Source organism: Scyliorhinus torazame, chromosome 18, assembly GCF_047496885.1.
Source record: "Scyliorhinus torazame isolate Kashiwa2021f chromosome 18, sScyTor2.1, whole genome shotgun sequence".
Taxonomy (NCBI): Eukaryota; Metazoa; Chordata; class Chondrichthyes; order Carcharhiniformes; family Scyliorhinidae; genus Scyliorhinus; species Scyliorhinus torazame.
In genome coordinates this window covers 119820222-119836020 of record NC_092724.1, presented here as the reverse complement: position 1 = coordinate 119836020, position 15799 = coordinate 119820222, and the positions used below count along the sequence as shown (strand labels likewise).

Below are 15799 nucleotides of genomic sequence, written 5' to 3'. Positions count from 1 at the left end.
TTTATGGCTGTTCTTTGGTGTTATGTCTGTTCTTTGGCATTTATGGCTGTTCTTTGGTGTTATTGCTGTTCTTTGGTGTTTATGGCTGTTCTTTGGTGTTTATGGCTGTTGTTTGGCGTTATGTCTGTTCTTTGGCATTTATGGCTGTTCTTTGGTGTTTATTACTGCCCTTTGGTGTTTATGGCTGTTCTTTGGTGTTTGTTGCTGTTCTTAGATGTTATGTCTGTTCTTTGGTGTTCTGTCTGCTCTTTGGTGTTAATTGCTGTTCTTTGGTGTTTATTGCTGTTCTTTGGTGTTAATTGCTGTTCTTGTGTTTTATGTCTGTTCTTTGGTGTTCTGTCTGTTCTTTGGTGTTTATTGCTGTTATTTGGTGTTTATGGCTGTTCTTTGGTGTTATGTCTGTTCTTTGGCATTTATTGCTGTTCTTTGGTGTTTATGGCTGTTCTTTGGCGTTTATTGCTGTTCTTTGGTACTTATTACTGTTCTTTGGTGTTTATTACTGTTCTTTGGTGTTTATTGCCATTCTTTGGTGTTTATTGCTGTTCTTTGGTGTTTATTACTGTTTTCTGGTGTTTATTACTGTTTTCTCGTATTTATTACTGTTCTTTGGTGTTTATTGCTGTTCTTTGGTGTTTATTGCTGTTCTGTGGTGGTCTGTCTTTTCTTTGGTGTTTATTGTTGTTCTTTGGTGTTTATTACTGTTTTTGGTGTTTATTACTGTTCTTTGGTGTTTATTATTGTTCTTTGGTGTTTATTATTGTTCTTTGGTGTTTATTACTGTTCTTTGGTGTTTATTACTGTTCTTTGGTGTTTATTACTGTTCTTTGGTGTTTATTGCTGTTCTGTAGTGTTATATCTTTTCTTTGGTGTTGATTGCTGTTGTTTGATGTCGCTGTAGGCACCATTGTGGTCTTACTGTCATTGCCGCTATTGTGGATGTTGTTGGTTGTTATTTGGTGCTATTGCTGATGTTGGCATGCTTTATTATAATTCATTAAAAAAAAATTTAGCGTACCCAATTCATTTTTTCCAATTAAGGAGCAATTTAGCGTGGCCAATCCAACTACCCTGCACATCTTTGGGTTGTGGGGGCGAAACCCACGCAAACACGGGGAGATTGTGCAAACTCAACACGCACAGTGACCCAGAGCCGGGGTCGAACCTGGGACCTCGGTGGTGTGAGGCGGCAGTGCTAACCACTGCGCCACCGTGTCTTTGTAATTCATTGACCGGGTGTGTTCATTGCTGCCTAGACCAGCATCTCTTACCCATCCCTAGTTTTCCTTTAGAAGGTGGTGGTGAGCTGCCTTCTTGAACTGCTGCAGTCTCTGTGGTGTCGGTACACCCACTGTGCTATTAGGGAAGGACCCAGTGACAGTAGAAGAACGGCGATATATTTCCTGGTCAGGGTGGTGAGTCACTTGAAGGGGAACTTCCAGGTGGTGGTGTTCCCATGTGTCTGCTGCCTTTGCCCTTCTAGATGGTAGTGGTCCTAGGTTTGGAAGGAGCGGCCGGAGGAACCTTGGTGAGTTACTTCAGTGCATCTTGTAGATGTTGTACAATGCTGCTCCTCTGGCTCCCTCTCCCTTCACACAGAGCTCACATGCTGTCTGGAATCAGAGGATGGGGGGAGGAGGTTAATGCACAGGCTGAGGCATTCAAGGCACTTTCAAGCACTGCAGATAACATGCCTCTCTGCACATTCTGCTCAGTGGCCTTGACGAAGGTTGCAGCAGAGGTTAGCTCCCATAGTGTCCAGCACAGAAATGCCCAGCAGTGTCGGAAGAGGATGAATGATCTGCTGTGCTCTGCCAGGGTAAGTGCACCATCTACTCTCACTGGTAACTGATACTCCTAAGTGCATCAGGTAGTCTCAGTGTGCGCGTGCACAGGGATGTGACACATGAGTTTAGGGTCCAGCAGATAGAATATCTGCACTGAATGTGTGCCACGCTCTCAATCTTATATAAGTTGCAGGATACCCTGCTTGTTGATCACTTACTGGTCACTTGTTGATCAGCAGCTGCCATAGGAATGCATGCTCCTAAACTGCCCCTGCAGCCAATAGGATGACAATCAATCCTTCTGTCTTTCAGCCGGACAAGAAGAGCCGCAACAAGTGGGAGCGATCCTCGACAGAATGCAGAATTCCAGACATTCGAGTCTTCACCCCTTTCAAGGATCAGGTCAGTGAGCTAGCAGGGGAGGGGCAGGATCATCCCAGTGCTGATGGTGAAGTTGGACTCCCCCAGGAAGCCAGTGAGGCTGCCACCAGTCTGTAGTTGTCAGCTGTGCTCACTGAGTGAGAAATTTATTTCATTAAGGAGCTTGCTTAGTCAATCGCTAAATCTTTCTTTTCTCCAAGCCAGAAACCAGCAAGGAAAGAGGGAGACTATTCAGGCAGGCCATAGCTCTGTATCCAACCCCACTTCTGAGGAGTCAAAACCGAGAGGATCCACCATTACGTTGTTCACCTGCACCCTCCACCAGTGCCAATGTAGTCACCTTGGTGGTTCATGAGTGGTCAGAATCCCGATGAACACATCACTGTCACAGGTCTAAAGGTGGTGGAGGAAGGGACAGCTGAGGTCTCTGACACTCGGAGGACAGTTGGGGACCACATACAGATGACAAGGCTCTGACGTTGGTCATAAGAGGCCTGCTGGAGATGCAGAGTTAGGCAGGGAAAATTTAGGCAGAGATGTCAGAGGCAATGTGTAGGTTGGGCCGAAGGCTGGAGAGGTCCATTCACAATCAGTCTGCTGGTGTAGCTCCAGCATTGTGTGGTGTTTGGCTGCTTCCATAGAAATGGAAATGTGTGCCATCGAGACCCAGGTCCACCAGGTCACACAGAGACTGATGGATATGTGCTCAGACCTGTACTTCATGCTATAGGGGAACGGGGCGCCTCGACCCCCCTCCAGAGTGTGAAACGCACATTTTAACAGAAAATCCAAACTTTTCACAAATGATTCAAAAATTGATTGAATGCCATAAAAAAGTAATACATCACAAAAATAAAATGATGAGCACTTTTTGCCAGAAATATCAAAGCTTTTCACAATAGAATCAAACATTGTTCGACCTTAAGCAACACAGTAACACACAGAAGGGGGGGGGGGGGTGCGCAAATCCCAGACTGTGTCTGAATGAGATGAAGTTGGAGTGGGGAGTTGGAAATTTGGTTCAGAGGGAATTTGATGCAGTGGAACAAAGATTCTCCTTTTCCTTTGTCAGTGAGCAGTGGTTGGTGAGTTTCCTTCCTTGTCTCTAAGCTAGGTTGGATTGGATTGGATTTGTTTATTGTCACGTGTACCGAGGTACAGTGAAAAGTATTTTTCTGCGAGCAACTCAACAGATCATTAAGTACAAGAGAAGAAAAGGGAATAAAAGAAAATACATAATAGGGCAACACAACATATACAATGTAAGTGCTTCATCTGTGCAAATTATTAACAAATGGACTAATTAAATAAATAAGGTTGGACAGAAAGGACAGGGCTGGGAGTGTGCCATGACTGCAGCATGTGGGGTTATATGGGATACACTGCAGTCCCGGACAAACCACATCCACAGAAAAGTGTCTGCCGCTTGGGCAACTTTGGCTCTGAGTTGCTGAACTGGAGTCTGAGTTGCGGACAGTGTGGGACATCAGGGAGGGGGAGAGTTTCCTGGACACTTTGGAAGAAGCAGCCACCCCCCTTCAGCTAGACAGAACTTTCAATAAAAGCAAATTACTGCGGATGCTGGAATCTGAAAATACTGGGAAATCACAGCAGGTCTGACAGCATCTGTGAGGAGAGAAGGGAGCTGACGTTTCGAGTCCGGATGACTCTTTGTCAAAGAACTTTAGAGTTGGTCAATAGTTAGGAATATCATTTGGTAAATTGAGAATTGAGCAAATGCCAGCATATAGCGATGGAGGAGCTTCGGACCTTGACTTTACCCAACAAGTACGAGGTGCTTGCTACCTATGCAGATGAGAAGGACTGCAACTGGACTGATCATGGCTTCAGGGTGAAGGAGGCCATTAAGTGAGGGGAGTGAAGAGGAATGTGGTCATGATAGGAGACAGCATAGTCAGGGGGATAGATACACTCCTAACTGCAGAGAACAGTAAGTCCAGACAGCTGTGTTGCCTGCTCAAGGCTGGAAAGGAACTCACAGTTCCATGTAGGTATCGATGGCATAGGTAAAATTAGGAAAGAGGTACTGAATAGAGGTTATGTTGACCGTGACACAAAATTAAAAAGCAGAAACTCAAAAGTAACAAACTCTGGGTCATTGCTGAAAAAAGAGACATCATGACACTTCACAAGAATACCAGTGTGAGATGAAAACGACAGGTTATACTGCCTGAGAAGAGAATGCTCATTGGTTGGCAAGTGGACTCTGATAGGTAGATGCATTGCCATGGAGAATGCACCAGTTGATGGTGACTGACACATAAATGCCAAGGAGGCCAAATGGCCTCCTTCTGCACTGTAGGGATTCACTGAAAGTGATGGAAGGGGTCTTGAATTGTGCTGTCAAGTGGCACTTGGATGAAAATGAAATGAAATGAAAATCGCTTATTGTCACAAGTAGGCTTCAAATGAAGCTACTGTGAAAAGCCCCTAGTCGCCACATTCCAGCGCCTGTTCAGGGAGGCTGGTACGGGAATTGAACCCACGCTGCTGGCCTTGTTCTGTTTTACAAACCAGCTGTTTAGCCCACTGTGCTAAACCAGCCCCTGAAATGGGCAATGCGGTGGCACAGTGGTTAGCACTGTTGATGACATTGCCCTATTCTTGGCTAATTTCTTCCTGCCTTGCTCTCTTCAATGAAAAGTTTTACCTTCAAAGCGTGCAGCACTCTGTCCCAGAATTGGACTTCACTTCTGTGGTAATCACCACTGTTGTATATATTAGGTGATTTGTGGTAAGGCCCTGTACTACAGGTACAGGGGTAGTTCCCTGCCTGCTGGCTCCGCGCAGTAGGCGGAGTATAAATATGTGTGCTCCCTATACAGCAGCCATTTCGCCAGCTGCTGTAGGAGGCCACACATCTTAGTGTAATAAAGCCTCAGTTGTATTCAACTCTCGTCTCTGTGCAATTGATCGTGCATCAATTTATTACTCTAAGATTTTCAGAAGATGGACCTCCGCATCAAGCCGGATCGCCTGTAGCTGGATCCGCAATCAAGCGATGCCAAAAAGGACTTTCAACACTGGCTAGCTTGTTTCAAAGCTTACATCAGGTCTGCACCAGACCCAATCCCGGAAGCTCAGAAGATCCGGATACTCTACTCGCGGCTGAGCTTCAAAGTCTTTCCTCTTATCCAGGCTGCGCCGAACTACGTCTGTTGTGACAATAAGGGGCTTCGCGCGCTTTTGGGCGGGCCTTGAACTTGGCCCCAATTAATTGAGCCGTTTCTCAATCGTTCCTATCGATTTCCTCCAATAAAGGGGTGGGTGCCCTGATGGCTGCGAGTGTCCTAGGTGGCCGTTGGCCTGCTTTGTTCTAGTCTCCTCTGGCGCCGGGGTGTCTGCCTTAGTATTGTTTACTCAAATGTTACTCTTTTGTCCCCAGAGATGGCCCATTAGTATGCTAATGGGTTTGCAGTTTCGGTCTTGTCTGGGGGCTGCGGCCCAATCAACAGACAAACCCTGAACCTGCTTGTTTTCTCAGCATTGTCCATTTTCCCTGCAATCTTTGCAAAGTGTCCATTTTGTAATCGGGAAGTGGCCATCCCAGATGGCTACGCTCCCTCCTTGTGATCCTCAACGCGAAGCATGAAGGATCACATTAGCGCATCGTCTTCGTTCTCTGACCAAGCGGGGCACCCATAAGCACTTCACGGGCTCTACACTATCCTATCCTATGAATCGCAATTTTTACCTAAAATCATTTTACTTACATACATCAGTATAAAACTCTACGGGGCGCTATGACATTCAGGCATGCATTACAAAATAACAAACTGGAACGTCTAACTATCCTCAATAAACTATGAACAATAATTCTACAACACTTTAAATTTACAAATAACAGCAACACAAACTTCTCTGGCTTGGCAGTCAAGCACAGAGGTTTACATTTCTTTATTGAACAAAACACACACAAAGAAAAACGGATACACTTTAATTCACTCAAGGGGTTGAGGGGTTTGGTGAAGTCCGAAAATAGGGGACCTAAACGTGTATACCGGGGTGCAAGAGCGGTAGGCTCTCCTTCGCCATTTTATGAGTCTAAGTGTCTTCATAACACTGCAAAGTATTGCCAGTACTAAGAGGGCTTCTACTATGTACGATAGTGAATACCAGGTGATAAACTTGTTACACCAGGTCGGGGTGTCGGTAACTGTCTCGGGGTTAACTATCTCGGGGTGTAGTGTATGGTAGGGGTGGGTATCATTCACGGCCTGTGTGGTAGGGGTCAGGGGGGTAGCATCCGCGCGCAACTGAAGGGATCCCGCTAGGATCCAGGTGAACATGAAGGTTGTCTTCATCTTTCCGTCTTTCTGTCTTCTTTTTTTTCTTCCTCTGGGGTTCCTGAGGTTCTGGAGTTCTATGGACACAAGCATAATATCTGTTATTATCTTGCTTAAGATCTCATATGTCTGTCTGTCTGTCCTTGGATGCCAATTACCCATGATGATTGGTCACCATCTGTGACTCCCTCATTTTTTTTTTAAACCAAATATTTGGACAAGAAATCCGAGAAAAATACTGACACAGTGCGAGCCATCTCGCAGCCTGTGCGATCTACCATCCTAGTGTTTGAGGATGTAAATAGCATACGGAAGCAACCTAAGGGTTGCCCAAAACAAACAAAAGAATTTTGAACGTAACGAGCCAAAATGGGGTGCGTAAGAAATGGGTGGAATCCCTGGGCAGGACGGTGATCAGGGCCATATGTGCTCTACCCGAGCGTAGCTGACCAGAGGGGGGGGTCCTCAGGCAGGGCGGGGACCAGTGCCGTTTCTCCACTGCCTGGGCGACCGGCAAGAACGGGTAAGAATGTGGTCGTCGTGGGGGGCTGCCTCTCGTGATCAAATCAGAAGAGTAGCTATGAGTGGTGTCTGCCGACAAACTAATTCCTCTGAATGGTTGTCTGTCAACAAACTTGTTGCATTAACAGCCATTGGGCGTCAAATGGGTGGTGGCGTGGGGCCATGAAAAACTTTCGAATTCACAAACACAAACATGTACATTAAACGAACAAACATACGACAAACATGGTGCAGGTTCCATCAGAAAGGACACCGTATCTCTCCATCGGTTCCTTTTTTCCATCATGTGGACACCTCATTGCTCAGTGGCGAACAGAGTCGCAAAGGGATTTGTTTGGTGGGAGTCAGACTCTATGTCATCATCTTCTCCCGGCTGCTATACTCTTAACTGGAGTAGTTTGGCTAAAGCTGCTTGGGGCGAATTGGGGTCCATCTCATCATTCCGGATGAGCCTGAAGGAATTGTCTCGGTGCCAGAATCGTGTGTCGAGGTTGGAGTTGTTAGGTTGTAATCCGTAATCGTCGGGCGGTGGGTCTGGGTCAGGGGCTTTGAAGGGGTCGGTGGAATCATGCTCGGTTTCGCTGGGAGTGGGGCCTGTTGCAGGGATATAATCATAACGTGGTGTGCTGTGGCTGTCGTCATTGCTGTCGCTGCTGGTTGAAGGAAGGGAGAGGCGGAATCGTGCCTCTTGGGGTGGAGTTGAAGATGTGTCTGAGGATGGGCTGGACTGGCTGGGCTCCTAGCTATCGATCTGTACCAGCTTCAAATCCCATAGGCTCAGGACCCAAACAAAATGCCATTTGTTTCCCTGACCTGGTGGGCCATTTCCAAAGTTAAGTATTGGCCTGTTAGTTGTAGGAAGTAGCTTAGACGTAGAATTTATGCATGAGTATTGATTACTGTATATAATAAATGTGCGTTGATTTAACTCTTACTAAGTGGTGTGTTGGATTATTGATCATTACTCGGACTTGAACCACGTGGCGGTATCAGAAAGATACCTGGCGACTCAAGAGCAAAGGTGATAGAACAGAGCAATTAAACTAAGGCTAAAGTTAGCAGCAACATTTGGCGACATCCTGACGGGACCCGATCTAGAAGTGTAAAACCACTCCGGGAGAACCCAAGAATTTGAATTAGAGATCCAATTGGAAACAGAAAACCACAAGTATTCAAGGAGTTCTGATCAATAGTCATAATTCAGAAGTGTGTGTATGCATGCGTAACTAACAGGGCTATAAGGTAAAACTGATAGATTTTTGTTGCGTCAAAACTGTTGGAAGTTTGTATATCGGAAAGTAGCGAAAGCCGTACCCGTATTTACAGCACCGCCTTAGCTCCCCGTTCCAAATTTAGAAGAGGCATTCGTATAGGCAGGATGGCAATGCAGGCAATGCAGCGTTCATGAACCCTGAGGAATTTGCGGCCGCAGCGACCAGCAGCAGTAGAGTGGGACAATGTCCCATTTGGGAGGAAGAAATCAGGAAATATCTCAAAGGGAAAGAATGGCCCTTTTGGAATGATTTCTGTGATAACGAGGAATCAGGTCCCGGGAGTATAGGACATACTTGGTGGGAGAACCTGAGCGAGAGCCACAAAAAGAGCTTGGGAAAAGCTCGCAAGCCGATGTCAATCGTGTCCTGTTTGGCACAATTGCGAGGCCCAGAGGAGGTCATTAAGACGCTCCGCAAAGAATTTGAGGGCATACATCGGATGAGTAAGGTCGATGTAAGCGAAGTAGAAAGAGAGAATATGGAATGGAGGAGGAAATTGGCAGCAAAAGATGGAGAGGTGGATGACGCCAAACGGGCTCACCAGTCTTGTCTGGCTCATTTAAGCAATTTCCAGTCTCAATATGAAAAGGCCTATCAGGACACGCAACGTGCAGTCCTGGTACGAGAGGAGACAGAAAAACAGGTAGAGACATTACAGAAACAGTGTAGTGATCCCAAGGCAGCATTAAGAGCACTCCATGCTGCCACCACAGAACAAAGACAAAGCACCTTAGATCACGCAAAGTGCCGGAAGCAGATTGCAGAGCTGCAATCGCTGCTTTCTGTTCAAAAAGGTTTTCAGGAAACCATTGGGGAAAAATTAGATCAGGAAGACGGCCCTGATTGGGAAGAGTTAAAGGAAACAGCTCAGAGATATGTTCAGGGAACATGTGCGCAGGGACAGCCCCGAAAGAGAAAAGCACCCCAACCCCCCACATAGCAGATAGTTCACGCTCCAATGAACCCAGTAACCACCCGCCGCACAGCCACACCAGACGATGCGGAATTTCTATATTCCACCCTCTTAACAGTGACCCAATTACGGGACGCGTGTGATATCACACCCTTCCTCCCCACCTCAGACCCCCACCAGTTCTTTGCCACAGTTAGACGCCAGGTGAACATGTACGGCCTGGATGAGCGAGAGCATGTAAAGCTCACCGTTTTAAGTTTAGATCCGTCGGTAGCAGCAACCCTTCCTGACCCACAGAATGTAGGAGGAGGCACCCTTGCAGAAATGCATACCGCGATCCTGGATGCGATCGGGTATAACCGGGGTGACCCCGTAGATGGCCTCAACAAATGTAGGCAGAAGAAATCTGAGCACCCCACAGCGTTTGCTGGACGCCTGTGGATTCACTTCGCAGCAGTCATTGGAGACTTAGACCGTGCCCATTTGTCCCCAGACAGCATGGCCAAATGGACCCGCACCCTCATCTCCCATGCCACAGAAACAGGACAGAAAGCTTGTACGGGTTATGAATCCTCAGAGGAGGCCCATAACGAGAAGTGGGTAGTGAAGAGATTGTCCCGCGTTTGGGAACAATCTGTTCAAAGTAAACCCACCGTTAAGAATAGCGAGGAAAAGCAGGCCGGCGCAGATATGCAGGCAGTAAAAACAACACACCACAACCCCGCATGGGTAAATGAGGGAAAGAACAGCCCCCCACCCAAGTCACAGGAGTGTTACACTGCGGACATTTGGGACACTTCGCAAAGGAGTGCAATGCCCCTAAAAAGCCACAGAGAGCCCAGCAGATTGGCACTCTGATTAAGAAAAAGACAGAGCCCATTCATAGCGTTAGCGCCCTTTCGGATCAGACGAACTTTACCGGAACGGACTGACGGTGTACGGGTTCCCCCAGTTGGGTCTGCGACACCCTTTGGGATAGGTCAGGACGACCGGTAGTTGCAGCAAAAATTCGGGGACAGCCCATCGAGTTTCTGTGGGACACAGGAGGGTCCCGCACCACAATAAATTCCTCCACCCTGTTCCAAAAAGACACGTGGCCCACTACAGCCACTATCACCCTCAGCGGCTTTACAGGCCACTCACAGCAGGGACACATCACAGCCCCTGTACCCATTCAAATTGGTAACATCACCACCAAGCACCCCGTGGTTTAAGTTGACCTGCCCCACACAGCAGAACACATTCTGGGAATTGATTTCATGAATTCCCACAACTTATCATTGGATCCAGTCAACCAGTGTGTCTGGAAGATGGCAAAATCTGCAAGAGCCCCTGCAACGCTCAACATAGGAGGGTACATGAACAAAATTAGCGCAGTAGGCGAATTTTGGTTCAACCCGACCACACTTAGTACGGACAAGCAGGTTAGGGCAGTTCTGCAAAAGAACTGGGCAGCATTCGCGACCCACAAGCACGACTGTGGACGGATGACTGGCTCCGTACAAATAACAGGACCTGACCCTAGACCCCAAAAACAGTACGGATTTCCCCAAGAGGCAGAGGGAGAAATCTCCAAGGTAATAGAAAGCTTATTAGAGCAGGGCGTACTTAGATCAGTAGCCTCCACTAATAATGCCCCGATTTCGCCAGTGAGAAAGCCCGCTGGATCATGGCGACTGACCATCGATCACCGGGAACTCAACAAAGTCACCCCCGCAGCAACCCCCACAGTAGCAACAAGTCCCGAGACCATGCTCAAGCAGGGACTCAATTCCCGATTCTTCACGGTTTCGGACGTCAGTAATGGATTCTGGTCCATTCCATTGGCAAAGGCGTGCCAGTACAAATTTGCCTTCACCTTTAAAGCACAGCAGTACACGTGGACATGCCTGCCACAAGGATTCCACAACTCCCCCTCCATTTTCCACCGACAGCTGGCAAATGGTTTAGCCAAATTCTCTCGCCCCGAATGTCTGGTACAGTATGTAGACGACCTACTACTGCAGACAGACACCAAGGAAGAGCACATTGAGCTTCTGTCCGAACTCCTGGAACTATTACATTCAATTGGTTGTAAAGTCAACCCCAAAAAGGCCCAGATTTTGGAAGAAAAAGTGATATATTTGGGAACAATTATCACGCACGGTAAACGCGAGATCGAGCATAAAAGAATAGACTCGATCGCTAAATTGCCCCTTCCCCAGAATGTTTCAGCCCTCCGGTCATTTTTAGGACTGGTTGGCTACTGCCGAAACCACATTGACGGTTTCGCCAGCAAGGCAGCCCCCCTCTCAGACCTCCTAAAGAAAGGAGCTCCCTGGGAATGGCTTCCGCAGCATACGGATGCTGTGGACTCTTTAAAACAGGCACTCATAGCAGCCCCCGCACTACAAGTTCCAGACCCACTTTCCCCTTACGCCATAGAGGTAGCGACCACAGACGGCACCCTTTCAGCTGTGCTCCTGCAGGAACGGCACGACCAGTTAAGGCCCGTAGCTTATGCCTCCAGACTCTTAGATGCTGTGGAGCAGGGATTCTCAGCCTGTGAGAGGCACCTGCTCCAATTTTCTGGGTAGTCCAGTACTTTTCATATATTACCGGACTGAACCCCATCACAATCCTGACCGAACACACCCCCACCCAACTTTTACTGGACGGACGATACAAGGACGGTACAGTAAGCCAAATAAGAGCAGCCAGATGGACCCTTCTCTTGCAGGGACGGGACATCACTGTGAAAAGGACAAAGACACACACCTATTTAGCCGACAATTTACAGTACCCCGGAACCCCCCCATGAATGTGAGATTATCTCTCCACACCACAACACAGGCCCCTTTATCGCTAAAACACCTCCCAGAAAGATAGATAGTTCAAACCAGAGCCCCCCGCACACGGATATGTGTGAGCCCATAAAGATCTATGTGGATGGATCTTCCACAGTCTTGGATGGGAAACGCATAACAGGTTGCGGTATATATGTCGAGGACGTGCAGGGACGCGCCCTCGAGGAAATATCGTTAAAACTACCCGGACACGTAGGCGCGCAGGCAGCAGAGCTTGCGGCCATCGCATATATAGTTGAACACCCAGGTTCCTTCCCCAGCCCAGCAGACATATACTCAGACAGCCTCTATGTCTGTAACAGCCTTACGGAATTTCTGCCCCTGTGGGAAGCAAGAGGATTTGTTTCCGCAGACAGAAAACCCCTCCCCTCAGCCCCATTACTCCGCCATATTTTATAGAGAGCCCAGAACAGGACTTTTGGGATCATCAAAGTCCGCAGTCACCATCATTCCTCCCCCCCTGGAAATGTGAAAGCCGACGCATTGGCTAAAGCAGGTTCCAGACATGGGTATTTTTGGAAGCCCCCCGAAAGCGCGCCAGTGAGTGCAGTTCAGGCCTCACAGACAAAGATCCCTTTTGCGCTGATGTTTTTGCGTATCACTATTTCTACTTCCACAGGTTACACCCCACACACCCTCATGACCGGACGCCCCATGAAAGGCACAGAATATTTGTTAAGTTTGGACCTGACAAGCCCCGAAGTGACGGCCCTCACACACGAGAAAGCCATGGAGCAATTAGTTGCAAATGTTAAAACAGCTCACCTAGCAGCCGCAGTAAAATTGGGCACCAGAAAGAAACAGAGCAAGGCTTGTTTCAACATGACAGTGCATGCGACTGAGTATAGTATCGGACAGCAAGTGATGCTCTCTATATATAACCCCAGCACATTCCTGTCACCAAAATACTCGGGTCCGTATTCCATTGCGGATAAAGTAAGCCCTTCCGTTTATAAAATAAAGTACCCCAATGGTAAGACTGCGTGGTTTCAGTTGAAGGCATATGGAACACAGTCGAACCCCCCCCGCCACGTCATGCTCGACGCAGCACACCACACCCCGCCCACAGCCAACGTAACCCTACCAGCCCCCACCACATCCAGCCCAGCCACGGACTCGACCTCGACTCCACCGCCGAAATATACACTCCGCCACGAAACGCCCACAGACTGCAGCAGCAGAGACAGCGACTGTGACTCGGACGATAGCCACAGCACGCCTCCCTACTATCCCCATGCAACCGGACCCACACCCAGCGACTCCGACTACGATCCAAGTGATCCCTTCCTGATCACTTCCCTGAACAAACCCCACCACCGACCCCCGAGCCACACTGACGACCCCGATTTTGTCCCCACACAACTAGACACCAATTACTGGCACCGAGATAACTCGTTCCGACTCGTCCGCAACGACGAGAGCGACCCCACCTCACACCATGCAGCCCTTTCAGCCCTGATACACTCTAGAGTTTGGCACCCGGGAGAAGAGGATGACCTTGGGTCTGACTCCCAAACCGAGACCCCCTTTGCGACCCTGTTCGCAACCGAGAACTGACGTGTCCACATGATGTTTTCAAGGAACCGCTTGGGAGAAGTGTTGTCCTTTCTGATGGAACCTGCAGAATGTTTTATGTTGTTTGTAAGTTTGGTAAATGTTGTATGTCTGACAGGAGAATTTTTTTCTCACTGCCCCACGCCGGCCGAAACCTCTGAGGACTTGCCCTCAGAGACTCACCAGTTCAGCAGAAACCTCTGAGAGCTTGTCTGCAGAGACTGGTTACGGAACCAGACGCCCGTTCATAACTGCCCTTCTGGTTCGAAGGATAGAACCACTACGGCAGCCCCGCCGCGATGACTACATTTCTTGCCCGTTCTTGTTGGTTGCTCATGCAGTGGAGAAACGGCTTGAGACCCGCCCTGCCTGGGAATCCCCCCGCTGGTCAACTACGCTCGGGTAGGAGAGATACGGCATTTGGAGCCATCCTACCCGGAGACTCCATCCAACTCTTCCCCGTCGCGGCCCATATGCACCTCATTTTGGCATTTTTCAGTTCAAAATGTTTTGTTTGTTTAGGTAACGTTTAGGTTGCCGGCCATCTGCTATTTACATCCTGGAACATTTGGATGGTAAATCAGCACTGGTTCATTATTGGGAAGTGTGCCGTGTCCTAAAATTTGTTTTTGAAAAAAAAAATGAGGGAGTCACACATAGTGACCAATTATAAAGGAAATAATTGGCACAAAAGGACAGACACACTGGCGTACGAGATATTAAACAAAGGTAGTTACAGACACTATGCTTGTTTCTACAGAACTCCAGAAGCTCCAGGACCGGAGAAGACAAAGAAAGAAAAGGAAAGAGAACAGCCATGAGGACTTCCTTCAAGTGGATCACCCTTGTGCTATTGGACATTTGGTTGCGCGTGAACGCGAACCCCATGACTTCAAGACCCCCAGTCGTTAATGTTTCAGTTTCCCGCAGTACCCAGAGCCCAGTCACCAGCGACACTACATCATCTTGGTGTGCCAGGTTCATAACCTGGTACTCCCTGTCCTATGTGATCGAAACACTACTAGCATTGGCGACACTCTGCTGCTAATTGGTGCCTAGTTGTGTGGGGACAAAATCGGGGTCGTCAGTGTGGTTCGGGGGTCGGTGGTGGGTTTGTTCAGGGAAGTGATCAGGATCACTTGGATCGTAGGTGGAGGCGCTGGGTGTGGGTCCGGTTGCATGGGGATAGCAGGGAGGCGTGCTGTGGCTATCGTCCGAGTCACAGTCACTGTCTCTGCTGCTGCAGTCTGTGGGCGTTCCGGGGCGGAGTGTATATTTCGGCGGTGGAGTCGAGGTCGGGTCCGTGGCTGGGCTGGACGTGGTGGGGGTTGGTAGGGTTACGTTGGCTGTGGGCGGGGTGTGGTGTGCTGCGTCGAGCATGATGTGGTGTGCGTGGTTCGACTGTGTTCCATAGTGCAGACTATGCGTCTACGGAAATGGAGAAGGAGAGCCTACCGCGCTCGAACCCCGGTATATAGGATCAGATCCCCTATGTTCGGTTACGCCCAGACCCCCGACCCCCGCGATCTATAATAAAATAATAAAGTGCATTCACTTGCGTTTATTGTTATTGTAAATAAAAAACTGTAAAGAACTTTTTCATGAGCAAATTGTATGATCTTGAGCTTGACTGCCAAGCCAGGAAAGACTGTATGAAATGCTATGATTTTGTTTTATGATTGAGGAAGGTAGGATAATGGAATGTTTAAGTGAGTGTAGTATATTAAGAATAAGTTAGAGGTTCCCAGTTTATTGTTTTGTAATGCATGTCCCTGTCTGACATAGCGCACTTAGAATTGTTAGTTAAAACATTTTTGTGCACAGCTATGGTCAGTGCAGAGGCCATGAAGGCAGTGCCCCCCCCCCCCCCCCCCCCCCCAGGTCAGGGAATGGAAAGCAACATAATGATGTGATCCTTCACGCTTCGCGCTAGGATCACAAGGAGGGAATGTAGCCAGTTAAAATGGCTAACTCCCGATTTAGAATGGCTAACCCCGATTTAAAATGGCAAACGGAAAAGGCTGATGGGAAAATCAGCCAACAGGACTAAAACAAGCAGCTGCAGGTAAACTGTGTATTCACCTCTGGGAAGGCCAGACAAGATCGATACCTGCAGCCATCAGCACAACAAAACACCAGCCATCTGAATACTAATGAGCAATCCCCGGGAACAATGTGCAACAATTTAGACACACAAAGCCAACCCAGGCTCTTTGGC

The 15799-nt window shown here is 48.2% G+C and overlaps 1 long non-coding RNA gene across 1 annotated transcript in view; it reads left to right on the top strand.

The window, feature by feature from the left end:
* LOC140395463 (uncharacterized) overlaps positions 1-15454 on the top strand; it is a 68286-nt gene extending 52832 nt beyond the window's left edge. Inside the window, exons 2-3 of the long non-coding RNA XR_011936196.1 lie at positions 2097-2186; positions 14342-15454. This is a non-coding gene — a long non-coding RNA (uncharacterized lncRNA). The remainder of the gene's footprint in view (positions 1-2096; positions 2187-14341) is intronic.
* Positions 15455-15799: the final 345 nt, after the last annotated feature.